This window comes from Artemia franciscana, unplaced genomic scaffold, assembly GCF_032884065.1.
Source record: "Artemia franciscana unplaced genomic scaffold, ASM3288406v1 PGA_scaffold_34, whole genome shotgun sequence".
NCBI lineage: Eukaryota > Metazoa > Arthropoda > Branchiopoda > Anostraca > Artemiidae > Artemia > Artemia franciscana.
The window spans coordinates 263,080-277,968 of record NW_027062670.1 but is presented as its reverse complement, the minus strand read 5'-3'; positions in this window follow the sequence as shown (position 1 = coordinate 277,968).

The following is a 14,889-nucleotide window of genomic DNA, read 5'->3' as shown; positions in this document are numbered from 1 at the left end:
AAAAACAATCCGTATTCAGATCAATACCTCATTATTCTAATGATGTGTCCCTGTGTCCCGGTGGTCATTTATATTCCCTGAATCCCGGTCGTCATTTGTGTCCCGGTGTCCCAGTTTGTAATTTCTCTTTGAGTGTCCCAGTCGTCATTTATATTCCCTGTGTCCCGGTGTCCCGGTCGTCATTTGTGTCCTGGTGTCCCGGTCTGTAATCTCTATTCGAACAATCCCTGTGTCCTGGTCGTCATTTATATATCCCGCCTGTGCCCCCGGCGTCCCCGTTGTAGTTGTGTCCCTATGTCCCGGTCGTCATTTATATTCCCTGTGTCCTGGTCGTGATTTGTGTCCGGGTGTCCCAGTCTGTAATTTCTCTTTGAGGTTCCCAGTCGTCATTTACATTCCCTGTGTCCCGGTCGTCATTTGTGTCCCGGTGTCCCGGTCTGTAATTTCTATTCGAACAATCCCTGTGTCCCGGTCGTCATTTATATATCCCGCCTGTGCCCCCGGCGTCCCCGTTGTAGTTGTGTCCCTGTGTCCCGGTCGTCATTTATATTCCCTGTGTCCTGGTCGTGATTTGTATCCGGGTGTCCCAGTCTGTAATTTCTCTTTGAGGTTCCCGTTCGTCATTTATATTCCCTGTGTCCCGGTCGTCATTTGTGTCCCGGTGTCCCAGCATGTAATTTCATCAGTTGACAAACATGACGTCAGTCGTTGTCATTTATATTCCCTGTGTCCCGGTCGTCATTTGTGTCCCGGTGCTTTGTTGATGATGATTGCTAATCGAACATTCCTTGTGTCCCGGTCGCTTTCTCTTTGAGTGTCCCGGTCGTCATTTATATTCCCTATGTCCCGGTCGTCATTTGTGTCCCGATGTCCCGGTCTGTAATTTCGTCAGTTGAAAACATGACGTCAGTCGACACAAAAACATGACGTCACCTGACAGACAGACACACAGACAGACAACTTATTTTTATATATATATATAGATTAAAATTATTTTTCTCTTATCTAAGTACGGAATTATATTTATTGTATCTTTTTTTTAACAAGAAAAGTACGTTTTTTTTACCACCTTTCTTTACTTTTCTGGAGGGGGTAATTTGGGCTAATTTTAGACAATTTAATTAAAATCTGTTCAAAACACTTTCTTCTTCTAATATCATCCTATTTTAGAAATTTTTTGTAACTGCTGGAAATAGCCTATTGACCTTCTATCCATTTCAAATATTATTCTACTAGAATTTTTGGCAAAAAAAGAAGACCAAACGAGAAGAATGAAACCTTTTTTTTTACTTTCCCACTTTTCTAAATCTTACCAGATAATTGCCAGTATCTATAATTCTCAGCTCTAAAAGCAATAATGTCAAGCTTTATATCGGGTACCTGAAGCAGCTCTTTATCTTTATATAGTCTGAGTCAACAGGTTTCCGATCCTCATAAGAGAGTATAGGCTACAATTTAGTTTTTTTTTTGTCTATCGTCTAATAGATTCTGCTGCCAGTTTAAAACAAAGAGATAAAACTATGGTAATACATGACTTTTATTTTTTTTTTTAATGGTAAGGCTGCATATTCCTTTCATAAGAACAAAAGTAGTTTATCAGACTAAATTACATTCGTCAAAACCAACAAAATCAAATCTTCTATTGCTTTGATTTGTTAGGGTAACAATTCTTCTTTGCAAATTTGTATTTTATGTGGATAAGACCCATTATTGGTGCTTATTTTGGTTTAGGATTACTGTAGCTTAATTATGGAGCGGGTGTTCATCTATTTTATTCAAAGATCTTAAAGAAATCTACTCCTTAGCAAGAATTTTGCAAGAAAGTTTTTTTCCTGTTCTGTACGGAAGTTAAAACAGGTTTCCATGAAATACAGAAAATATAAAAAGTTATTTCTTAATATTTATCTTTTTTACTTAATGTGTTTTATTTAGTGCGAATTTAATGCGTGAATGCTTCAAAAAATCCCCAAACGGTGGAAATACACCCAGTCTGGCAACACTGATCAATGCCAATAAAAATATAAGATACTAAGAGCAAGAGGCTGACCATTAGAAACGTTGCGACACTTGACAGCAAAAAAAAATGTATAAAGTACAATCATAAAAACCAATTTATCAATGGGCCGTAAATAAACCAAATTCATTTTATCAAGGATATAGGCTTAAACAATTGTCTTCAGAAAAAAAACTTGGGTAAGATAAAAAAAAGAAAGAAACTAAGGACCCTCAAAAGGAATGAACTCAGGGAGACAAAAAGAAGAGAGTACTCTCATGGAACGCTTGATTAGCATCTTCTCCGATTATGAGCGGGATAAGTAGTTTTCCTGTTTTATAGTGGAACAAGGCATTGGAAACAACGAGGAAATAGGTTTTGCCGCAAGATAGAGGAAAATGTCTTAAAAAGAGAAGGAGGAGTATTGGGAATCAGATTTTCTATTTCAGGCCTTGATGTCCATTTCCTGCCAAGTGTGTATACAAATCAAATTTTTACTCTCAGGGGTATGAAGTTTGGTTTGCCTGAGAAAGGTTTCCTTTTCCTCCGAGAATTTTCCTTCTTCAATAATTTATTAGTCTGATTCAAACCTTGTCAAAATCATATGGACTAAAAATTCTGTTGGTTCTAACAAAAAGAAGAAAGGAAAAGGTATTATTTGTTTTCCTCTTTCATTTTATTTGCTTCTGTATAGATTTATTGACGACATTTTAAGTAGAGTTGTAATTTAATCTGTGAATTGTTCTAAATCTTTTTCAATACAATGCTTACGCAAATATAACAAATTATTTGTTTTTCTCCTAAGATAAATGACTCCTCCAAAAGGGAAAGGAGCACTTTTCTTCAGACAATGAAAAACTGAGAAAGTAGCTTTGAAATATTTACTGTAAACGCTAATTTATAGGAAGTAGTAATAAAATACAACAACAACTGAAGATAAAAAAAAAATAATTCCTGTGCTAAGGGCCCAAACCCGTATAGATAAGATAAAAAGTATTCTACAAAGCCTTTTTTAGGGATGTGTTTTAGTCTTTTCTTCATATTGTGTGTTTAATAATAAATTGAACTGATTCCTTACCTAGGCGTTATCTACGCATGTCGGATCTTTAATGCACATCGTTTTCTTGTTTGCAGGGTAATTCAATTGGTTCTGCAAGGGTAAGTAGGGTGAGAACCACGGTCATATCTCTACACATGTATGTTTATAATGCGGAAGTTCTGGCACTGCTGAATCCCAAGTGAAAATTCCAATACCCAAACATCCTCTGCTGATGCTGACATTCCAACGCCAATACTAACTGTTTAAGGGCTTATTCCAAGAACTTCAAGCTGCAGGAAGTTTTTATAATAACTGTAAAAAAGAATATATAAATATATATAAATGAAAGAAACTTACGAACACATGTATGGTTAATAATAATAACTGATGGCAGCACTAAGTCACCTAAGGCCGACATAATGGCATTAAGTTAGTTTTTATGTGTCAGAAATATTTGTGTTAGAATGTTTAACGAAGACGGGAAATACTGCAACTGACTCGTGATAGGTTAGGTAACCACAACGTATGGTCAGATCACGGCCGTATTTTCGCTCGCTCTAGAACTGAACTAGTCACGCAGACTGTGGAGTCGTGACGACATCTAATCTGAATGTTGGTTTTTTTTTTCGTTATAGTAGTTACAAATGTGTTCTTTAGTATTTAGATTCTTTCATAGTCATATTTCTTTGATAGAAAGTAGCATGATTTACTTATGAATGTTTTCGCGATTACTATAGTTAGAAAATAATCGTTTTTCGTTAGATAACATTTTGTCGAGTGATGTTGGTAGCCGGTCAGAATTTTTGGATAAACAGCCTGCAAGGCTCAGTAAATATGTTGCAGTAGATGATGTGCGTGCACCCGTTATGCTGTCCGGATTCCAGATTCTCCACTAGAATTGCCATTTAACTACTTCACATGAAGATGTAGTTGATATAATTAACAAACTGGATAGTGAGGAGCAAGTGGTAGGTATTTGTGAATAATTTATTAGTGAACAATATCCTGCTTCGCTATTTAATTTTTCAGGCTACACACTCATTTCAAGAACAGGTCAGCGATGGGAAGGGGAGGCTTAGCATTTATAATCAAGGATGATTTAAAATTTAAAGTAAGGGAAGATTTGTCATTATGGATTGAAATTAAGATCGAAACCTTTGCAATTGAAATAGTGACAAGTAATAATGATCCACTTATTATTTTATCGGTGTATAGGCCCCCTAGTGCTAGCCCGGATTTTTACCTAGAGGAATTTAAAATTTTAATTTCTGAAATAATTCAAAATTTTGATAAAATAGTAATCAGGGGTGACTTTAACTTTATTTATTAGATCTTCAAGCCAATAACTTAGATATTCTTTAATGTCACGCTTTCATTTGGTCTTTTCCCGTTAAATTCTATCCAATCCCGATTAACGAGCCATTCTACAACTTTCATCGATAATCTTTTCGTCAGTGAAGTTGTGGTGGAAGGTAGCACGTGTGACGTATTAACCCATTCAGGTACAGACCACTTACCATTTCTTTGTTCGTTGCAGAAGTTATCAGATTGTAAAATTAAAAGAAAAAATAAAATTCTTCGGCGTGACATGAAAGAAGTTAATCTGGCTGAACTTATAAATGAAGTTAGTTCGTTGGATTGGGAGGTGATGTACAATGAAAAGGATGATGCTGCAAAAGCTTTTAATATCTTCCCAGATATCCTTTACCCTGTTTTTGAAAAAATTGCCCATTGAAAAAAATTAATTGTAAGAAAGCGAAACCAAGAAAGCCGTGGATTAATGATGAAATTTTGAGTTTAATAAGGCAAGGAAATAAATTGTATTTTCAATATCTTAATAACCCATCCGAAGTGATTTTAAATGAGTTTAAAGAGTTGAGAAATTATGTAAATAAATTAAGAAGAAATGGAAATAATGGTTATTATTTAAACCGTTTAAAGAGTAAGGAAGGTAGTAAGAGACTCTGGGAGTTGTCCGTGAAGTGATAGGATGTGAAAAAAAAAAGATATGAGTATAACCGAATTAAAAATTAATAATAGAACTATTGATGATAATTTGTAAATAGCAAATTATATGGGGGATTATTTTTCCAAGATTGGTAGGGATATAGAGAATGAAGTGTCTAGAGGTGGTGGTGCCGACAATATTAAACACATCATTCAAGCATGCAGGATGAGCTTGAATTTGTGCCATGTACTTTTGAAGAAGTTGAAAAAATTGTTTGTTGTCTTAAATCAAATTCCTCTGGTGTAGATGGATTGAACCTAAAAGCTTTTAAATTTGTGTCGGTGTATCTTTTGCCGGTACTTGTTTATTAATTAATCTGTCAATTGTTAAAGGCCATTTCCCGTTGGAACTGAAACGGTCTAAAATCATACTTTTACATAAGGCTGCGGAACCCTCAGACCCCTGTAACTGCGATCGATTTCCATTTTGCCTTTATTTAGTAAAATTTACGAAAAAGTTATTTATAAGCGATTGTATGATTTTCTGGATTCGAAGAAAATATTGTACAATGGACAGTTCGGTTTCAGAGGTAAACATTCCACTAGTCATGCACTACACCATCTTTTAAGTTTTGTTGATAACGCTCTTGAAAGTAATTAAATAAAAAAACAAGTTTTTTTAATGAAAGTAAGGAGCGACATTAAAACTTAAAACGAACAGAAATTACTCCGTATATGAAAGGGGCTTTTCCTCCTCGACACCCCGCTCCTTGCGCTAAGTTTTTTTATTGTTTTAAAAGTTAGAGTTGCGAGAAAGAATCAACTTTAGCGCAAGGAGCGGGGTTGTCGAGGAGGAAAAGCCCCTTCATATACGGAGTAATTTCTGTTCGTTTTAAGTTTTTAATGTCGCTCCTTACTTTCATTTAAAAAAACTTGTTTTTTTTTATGTTAATTTCTGAAGTTTTTGAATTAATGCATGTCTGATTTGGCTCTCCGTACATAAATTACTAAATGAAATTTGCATATTATTCTTTTTTTGGCTAAATGGCTTTCTCTTAGTTTTGATCAGACGATTTTGAGAAATAAGGGGGTGGGGAAGGAGGTCTAGTTGCCTTCCAATTTTTCGGTTACTCAAAATGGCATCTAGATCTTTTAATTTTTAACGAACGTTTTTATTAGTAAAAAAAACGTAACTTAAGAATTAACTTACGTTACAAACGTACATAACTTACGTAACTACGTTATGTTTTATCCCAATTCTTTAAGAATGACCCCTGAATCAGAAAGGCCGTAGAACAAATAGTTGAAATTATTTAAAAAATTTTTAGCATAAAGAGCGAAGTATTTATCTCCTCCTAAATACCTTGCTCTTTATGCTAAAGCATTTTTAGAACCCTTCATATGCGTAATAATCTCTGTTCGTTTTAAGTTTTGATGCTTCTCCTTACTTTCAATTGAAAAATTTTTTTCATGTTTATATTTTCATTGTTTTTGTTTTTAGTAATGCTAGAAAGTCCTGCGCCCTTTTCATTGAATTTCTCTTCCCCATGAAATACTCCTCCAAGGAAAGATCCTCCCATATAGCCCCATCCCCTGAACCCCACACCCAAACCCAAAAAATCCCCTGATAACATCAGTACACTTCCCAGTAACCATTACTGTATGTAAACATTGGTCAAAGTTTGTAACTTGCAGCCCCTCCCCCAGGTACTGTGGGGGGTAAGTCATCCCCAAAGACATAGTTATTATGGTTTTTCGACTATGCGGAACAAAATGGCTATCTCAAAATTTGATCCGTTGACTTTGGGAAAAAAATGAGCGTGGGAGGGGCCTAGGTGCCCTCCAATTTTTTTGGTCACTTAAAAAGGGCACTAGAACTTTTCATTTCCGTTAGAATGAGCCCTCTTGCAAAACTCTAGGACCACTTGGTCGATACGATGACCCCTGGGGAAAAAAAAAAACAAAAAACAAATAAAACACGCACCCGTGATTTGTCTTCTGGCAAAAAATACGAAATTCCACATTTTTGTAGATTGGACCTTGGAATATTTTCTATAGGGTTCTCTGATACGCTGAATGCGATGGTTAATTTTCGTTAAGATCCTATGACTTTTAAGGGGTGTTACCCCCTATTTTCCAAAATAAGGCAAATTTTCTCAGGCTCGTAACTTTTGATGACAAAGACTAAATTTGATGAACTTATATATTTAAAATCAGCATAAAAATCCGATTCTTTTGATATATCTTTTAGTATCGAAATTCCGTTTTTTAGAGTTTCGTTTACTATTGAGCCGGGTCGCTCCTTACTACAGTTCGTTACCACGAACTGTTTGATCTAGTTCCTTTAACTATTTTTGTAGATTCCCGTAAGGCTTTTGGCACTGTTGAATTTAATACTCTTCTAGGTAGACTAAGCGGGCTTGGGTTAGGTAATGCTTATGTAAAGTGGTTTTCATCGTATTTGCATGGCCGCACTATCAGAGTTGCTATATAAGATATATTAAGCAGAGAGTTTGGTGTTAAGTGTGGAATGCCTCAAGGTTCCGTGTGGATACCTCTACTTTATCTCACTTACGTTAATTCACTGGCTTCACATGTTGGAGAGGAGGCGCTGACCAATTTCGCGGACGACACTGCGATAACAGTAATTGGTAGTTATGTGGTGGAGGTTGTAATTAAGGCTAACTTAGCACTTGAACGTTTACACAGTTTTACAGTTGATAGTTCCCTTGCAGTTAATGCATCTGAAACAATATACGTTATTTTAGTAGAATAGGTAGGCTACTTGATGATAGTAATAACATATTTCTGACATTTCAAGAAATGTCATTTCTTGGACATTTACCCATTAAACAAGTCTTTAAAATTAGGTATTCGGGGTTGTATGTAGATAATGTTGTTAGTTGTAAAAAGTATTGTAGTGTTATTGGTGCGAAAATGGCTAGGGGTCTTGTAATTCTGAGACGAGTAAAAAAAAAACATTCCCGTTCAAGATTTGAAAAATCATTTATTTTTTCCCTTGTTCATGCTTATATGGATTGCGATTGCGTTCATTGGGCCAGCAATTTTCTTCTAATCTTAAAAAGAACCAGATTTTGCAAAATGAAAGCATTCGATTGATTGGCAGACATAAAAAAGCAGGTTGAATCCAAACTACTGCTAGCTTTTCCCGGTGTAATGTTTTTAAATGTTGGTCGGATTCCTCACTACCAAGCATCAATTTTTGTGCTCCAAAGCATGAAACATATATGCCCTGAGCATTTTCATGATTATTTTTCCATGAATCGGGAGCACCATGAATCAGGATTATGATGCAAGAAATTTACAATTTCTAAGCCATGAAAAAAGAAAAACAGTCAGGTCATCATTTATGTGGTTCATAGTCTGGGGCCTTCTGTTTTGAATAATCTGTTGGCTAGTATCAGGGAGTTTGTCAATTTATATGGGTTTAAAGATAAACTGAAAACTTTTTATTTAACCAACAGATTTCAAAGGACGGGAGAATTCCAATGTTTTTTTGCAGTTTTTGGGGGTGGGGTGGGGGCTGAAACCGGCCATGAAATAATAAATAGTATTCTTTTGTTGTATAGTGTCCATGTGTATGTGTTTATTTTTTATATATAAGTTAGGCTAGTTTATGTTTAGATATATATTTATACGATATAAATCATAACAGGAATTTGCAGCACAAGTCCTCATGACTTGTGCCCCTGTGTCCCTGTGTTGTGTCCCTGTGTCCCACCTGTGAAAATAGATATATATATATATATATATAAATATATATATATTATATATATATATATATATATATAATATATATATATATATATATATATATATATATATATATATATATATATATATATATATATATATATATATATATATATATATATATATATTATATATATATATATATATATATATATATATATATATATATATATATATATAATATATATATATATATATATATATATATATATATATATAAATATATATATATATATATATATATACATATATATATATATATATATATATATAAATATATATATATATATATATATGTATATATAATATATATATATAATATATATATATATATATATATATGTATATATATACATATAATATATATATACATATATATATATATATATATATGTATATATATATATATATATATAATATATATATATATATATATATATATATATATATATATATATATATATATATATATATATATATATATATTTATATATATATTATATATATATATATATATATATATATACTAGCTGTTGGGGTGGCGCTTCGCGCCACCCCAACACCTAGTTGGTGAGGGCGCTTCGCGCCCCCCCCAAGCCCCCCCCCGCGCGCGTAAGTCGTTACGCGCCATATTAGTTACGCGCCATTGTAGTTTTGTCCCTATGTCCCACCTGTGAATATAGATATATATATATATATAATATATATATATATATATATATATATATATATATATATATACATATATATATATATATATATATATATATATATATATACATATATATATATATATATATATCTATATATATAAAAATAAGTTGTCTGTCTGTCTGTGGATGGATCAGGTGACGTCATGTTTTGTTCGCATATGACGTCTGAATTATTTCACACTAATACAAAAGAAGAAAAAAACTAAAAAAGGTAAAAACTACAAAAAAAACTAAAAAGAAAAAAAAACTAAAAAAGCTAAAAAACTAAAAAAAACTAAAAAAAGGTAAAAATCTAATAACTAAAAAAAACTGAAAAAAATAAAAAAAGGCAAAAACTAAAAAAAAAAAAAAACTAATAAAAAAACTAAAAAAGCTAAAAAACTAAAAAAAAATAAAAAAAGGTAAAAAACTAAAAAAAACTAAAAACTAAAAAAGAAAAAAACTAAAAAAAGGAAAAAAACTGAAAAATAAAAGAGAAAAAGAAAACTAAAAAAATATGAATAAATATATATAAAAATAAGTTGTTTGTGGGTTATGTCTGTCTGTCTGTCTGTCGAGTGACGTCGTATTTGTCCGCATATGACGTCTGAATTATTTCACACTAATACAAAAGAAGAAAAAAACTAAAAAGGTAAAAACTACAAAAAAAACTAAAAAGAAAAAAAAATAAAAAAGCTAAAAAACTAAAAAAACTAAAAAAAAGGTAAAAAACTAAAAACTAAAAAAAACTGAAAAAACTAAAAAAAGGCAAAACAAAAAAAAAACTAAAAACTAATAAAAAAACTAAAAAAGCTAAAAAACTAAAAAAACTAAAAAAACTAAAAAACTAAAAAAAGGTAAAAAACAAAAAAAAAACTAAAAACTAAAAAGATTAAAACTAAAAAAAGGGAAAACTGAAAATAAGAGAAAAAGAAAACTAAAAAAACATTAATAAATATAAAAAATATAATATAAATATAATATAAATTAGCAATCAACAAAGCACCGAGACACAAATGACGACCGGACACAGGGAGTATAAATGACGACCAGGACATAAGTAAAAAAAAAAACTAAAAAAGCTAAACAAAATGGTAAAAACTACAAAAAACTAAAAACTAATAAAAAAACTAAAAAATCTAAAATCTAAATAAACTAAAAAAGAAAAAAAAGAAAAAAGGAAAAAAAATAAAGGAGAAAAACAAAACTAAAAACGAATGTATATAGAGACCGGGACACGGGATACAAATGACGACCGGGACACAGGGAATATAAATGACGACCGGGGACACAGGGACACAACTACAGTGGGGACGCCGGGGGGCACAGGGGGATATAAATGACAACCGGGACACCGGGACACAAGGAATATAAATGACGCCCGGGACACTCAAAGAGAAATCACAGACTGGAACACCGGGACACAAATGACGACCGGGACACAGGGAATATAAATGACGACCGGGACACAGGGAAATAACTACAAGGGGGGACGCCGGGGTGCACAGGGGGATATATAAATGACGATGGCGACTCAGGGAATGGTCGATTAGCAATCACCATCAACAAAGCTCAAGGGCAATCATTAGAATCATGAGGTATAGATCTGAATACGGATTGTTTTCCCATGGACCATTATATGTTGCATGTTCAAGAGTCGGTAAACCTGACAATCTATTTATATGCACAGACAATGGGACAGCAAAGAATGTTGTATATTCGCAAGTTTTACGTAGTTAAAAACATATATATATATATATATATATATATATATATATATATATATATATATATATATATATATATATATATATATATATATATATATATATATATATATATATATATATATATATATATATATATATATATATATATATATATATATATATATATATATATATATATATATATATTCACAGGTGGGACATAGGGACACAACTACAATGGCGCGTAACTAATATGGTGCGTAACGACTTACGCGCGCGGGGGGGCTTGGGGGGGGCGCGAAGCGCCCCCACCAACTAGGTGTTGGGGTGGCGCGAAGCGCCACCCCAACAGCTAGTATATATCTATATATATAAAAATAAGTTGTCTGTCTGTGGATGTGTGGATGGATGTGTCAGGTGACGTCACCTGAAAAACTGGATCAGGTGACGTCAAAACTGAAAAAACTAAAAAAAGGCAAAAACTACAAAAAAAACTAAAACTAATAAAAAAAATAAAAAAGCTAAAAAAACTAAAAAAACTATAAAGGTAAAAACCAATAAAAAACTAAAAAAAAAACTGAAAAAACTAAAAAAAGGCAAAAACTACAAAAAAAAACTAAAAACTAATAAAAAAAGTAAAAAAGCTAAAAAAACTAAAAAAACTAAAAAAACTAAAAAAAGGTAAAAAACTAAAAAAATAAAAAATAAAAAAAAACTAAAAAAAAGGAAAAAACTGAAAAATAAGCTAAAATAAAGGTAAAAACCAATAAAAAACTAAAAAGAAAAAAGGAAAAAACTAATAAATGACGACACTCAAAGAGAAAGCGACCAGGACAAAAGGAATGTTCGATTAGCAATCAACAAAGCACCGGGACACAGGGAGTATAAATGACGACCAGGACATAAGTAAAAAAAAAAAACTATCTTATATATATAAAAATAAGTTGTCAAACTAAAAAAAGGCAAAAACTACAAAAAAAACTAAAAACTAATAAAAAAGCTAAAAAACTAAAAAAACTAAAAAAAAAGGCAAAAACTACAAAAAAAACTAAAAACTAATAAAAAAATAAAAAAGCTAAAAAACTAAAAAAACTAAAAAAACTAAAAAAATGTAAAAAACTAAAAAAACTAAAAACTAAAAAAAAACTAAAAAAAAGGAAAAAACTGAAAAATAAGCTAAAATAAAGGTAAAAACCAATAAAAAACTAAAAAAAAAACTGAAAAAAACTAAAAAAAGGCAAAAAACTACAAAAAAACTAAAAACTAATAAAAAAAGTAAAAAAGCTAAAAAACTAAAAAAACTAAAAAAAACTAAAAAAACTAAAAAAGGTAAAAAACTAAAAAAAATAAAAAATAAAAAAAAACTAAAAAAAAGAAAAAAATGAAAAATAAGCTAACATAAAGGTAAAAACCAATAAAAACTAAAAAGAAAAAAAGGAAAAAACTAAAAAAAATTTTCATCTAAAAAACTAAAAAAAACTAAAAAAGGTAAAAACTAAAAGAACTAAAAAAGAAAAAAATAAATGACGACACTCAAAGAGAAAGCGACCAGGACAAAAGGAATGTTCGATTAGCAATCAACAAAGCACCGGGACATAGGGAGTATAAATGACGACCAGGACATAAGTAAAAAAAAAATTAACAAAACTAAAAAGAAGGTAAAAACTACAAAAAAACTAAAAAGAAAAAAAAAACTAAAAACTAATAAAAAAACTAAAAAATCTAAAAATCTAAATAAACTAAAAAAGAAAAAAAAAGGAAAAAAATAAAGGAGAAAAACAAAACTAAAAAACGAATGTATATACAGACCGGTACACCGGGATACAAATGACGACCGGGACACAGGGAATATAAATAACGACCGGGACACAGGGACACAACTACAACGGGGACACCGGGGGGAAACAGGGGGATATAAATGACGACGGGACAAAAAAACTAAAAAGAAAAAAAAACTAAAAACTAATAAAAAAACTAAAAAATCTAAAAATCTAAATAAGCTAAAAAAGAAAAAAAAAGGAAAAAAATAAAGGAGAAAAACAAAACTAAAAAACGAATGTATATACAGACCGGGACACCGGGATACAAATGACGACCGGGACACAGGGAATATAAATGACGACCGGGACACAGGGACACAACTACAACGGGGGACACCGGAGGAAACAGGGGGATGTAAATGACGACCGGGACACCGGGACAGGGAATGGTCGATTAGCAATCACCATCAACAAAGCTCAAGGGCAATCATTAGAATCATGAGGTATAGATCTGAATACAGATTGTTTTTCCCATGGACCATTATATGTTGCATGTTCAAGAGTCGGTAAACCTGACAATCTATTTATATGCAAAGACAATGGACAGCAAAGAATGTTGTATATTCGCAAGTTTTACGTAGTTAAAACCATATAATATATATATCTATCTATATTCACAGTGGGACATAGGGACACAACTACAATGGCGCGTAACTATTATGGCGCGTAACGACTTACGCGCGCGGGGGGGCTTGGGGGGGGGGCGCGAAGCGCCCCCACCAACTAGGTGTTGGGGTGGCGCGAAGCGCCACCCCAACAGCTAGTATAATATATATATCTATATAAAAATAAGTTGTCTGTGGATGGATCAGGTGACGTCACCTGAAAAAACTGGATCAGGTGACGTCAAAACTGAAAAAACTAAAAAAAGGCAAAAACTACAAAAAAAACTAAAAAACTAATAAAAAAAATAAAAAAGCTAAAAAACTAAAAAAACTAAAAAAAGGCAAAAACTACAAAAAAAACTAAAAACTAATAAAAAAGCTAAAAAACTAAAAAAACTAAAAAAAGGCAACAACTACAAAAAAAAACTAAAAACTAATAAAAAAAATAAAAAAGCTAAAAAACTAAAAAAACTAAAAAAACTAAAAAAAGGTAAAAAACTAAAAAAAACTAAAAACTAAAAAAATGAAAAAACTGAAAAATAAGCTAAAATAAAGGTAAAAACCAATAAAAAACTAAAAAAAAACTGAAAAAATTAAAAAAGGCAAAAAACTACAAAAAAAACTAAAACTAATAAAAAAAGTAAAAAAGCTAAAAAACTAAAATTCTAAAAAAACTAAAAAAAGGTAAAAAACTAAAAAAATAAAAAATAAAAAAAAAACTAAAAAAAAGGAAAAAACTGAAAAATAAGCTAAAATAAAGGTAAAAACCAATAAAAAACTAAAAAGAAAAAAAGGAAAAAACTAAAAAAATTTTCTTCTAAAAAACTAAAAAAAACTAAAAAAGGTAAAAACTAAAAGAACTAAAAAAGAAAAAAATAAATGACGACACTCAAGAGAAAGCGACCAGGACAAAAGGAATGTTCGATTAGCAATCAACAAAGCACCGGGACACAGGGAGTATAAATGACGACCAGGACAAAAAGTAAAAAAAAAAAAACTATCTATATATATAAAAATAAGTTGTCTGTGGATCTGTGGATCGTGGATCGGGTGACGTCACCTGAAAAAACTGGATCAGGTGACGTCAAAACTGAAAAAACTAAAAAAAGGCAAAAACTACAAAAAAAACTAAAAACTAATAAAAAAATAAAAAAACTAAAAAACTAAAAAAACTAAAAAAACTAAAAAAAGGTAAAAAACTAAAAAAACTAAAAAACTAAAAAAAAACTAAAAAAAAGGAAAAAACTGACAAATAAGCTAAAATAAGGTAAAAACCAATAAAAAAACTAAAAAAAATACTGAAAAAACTA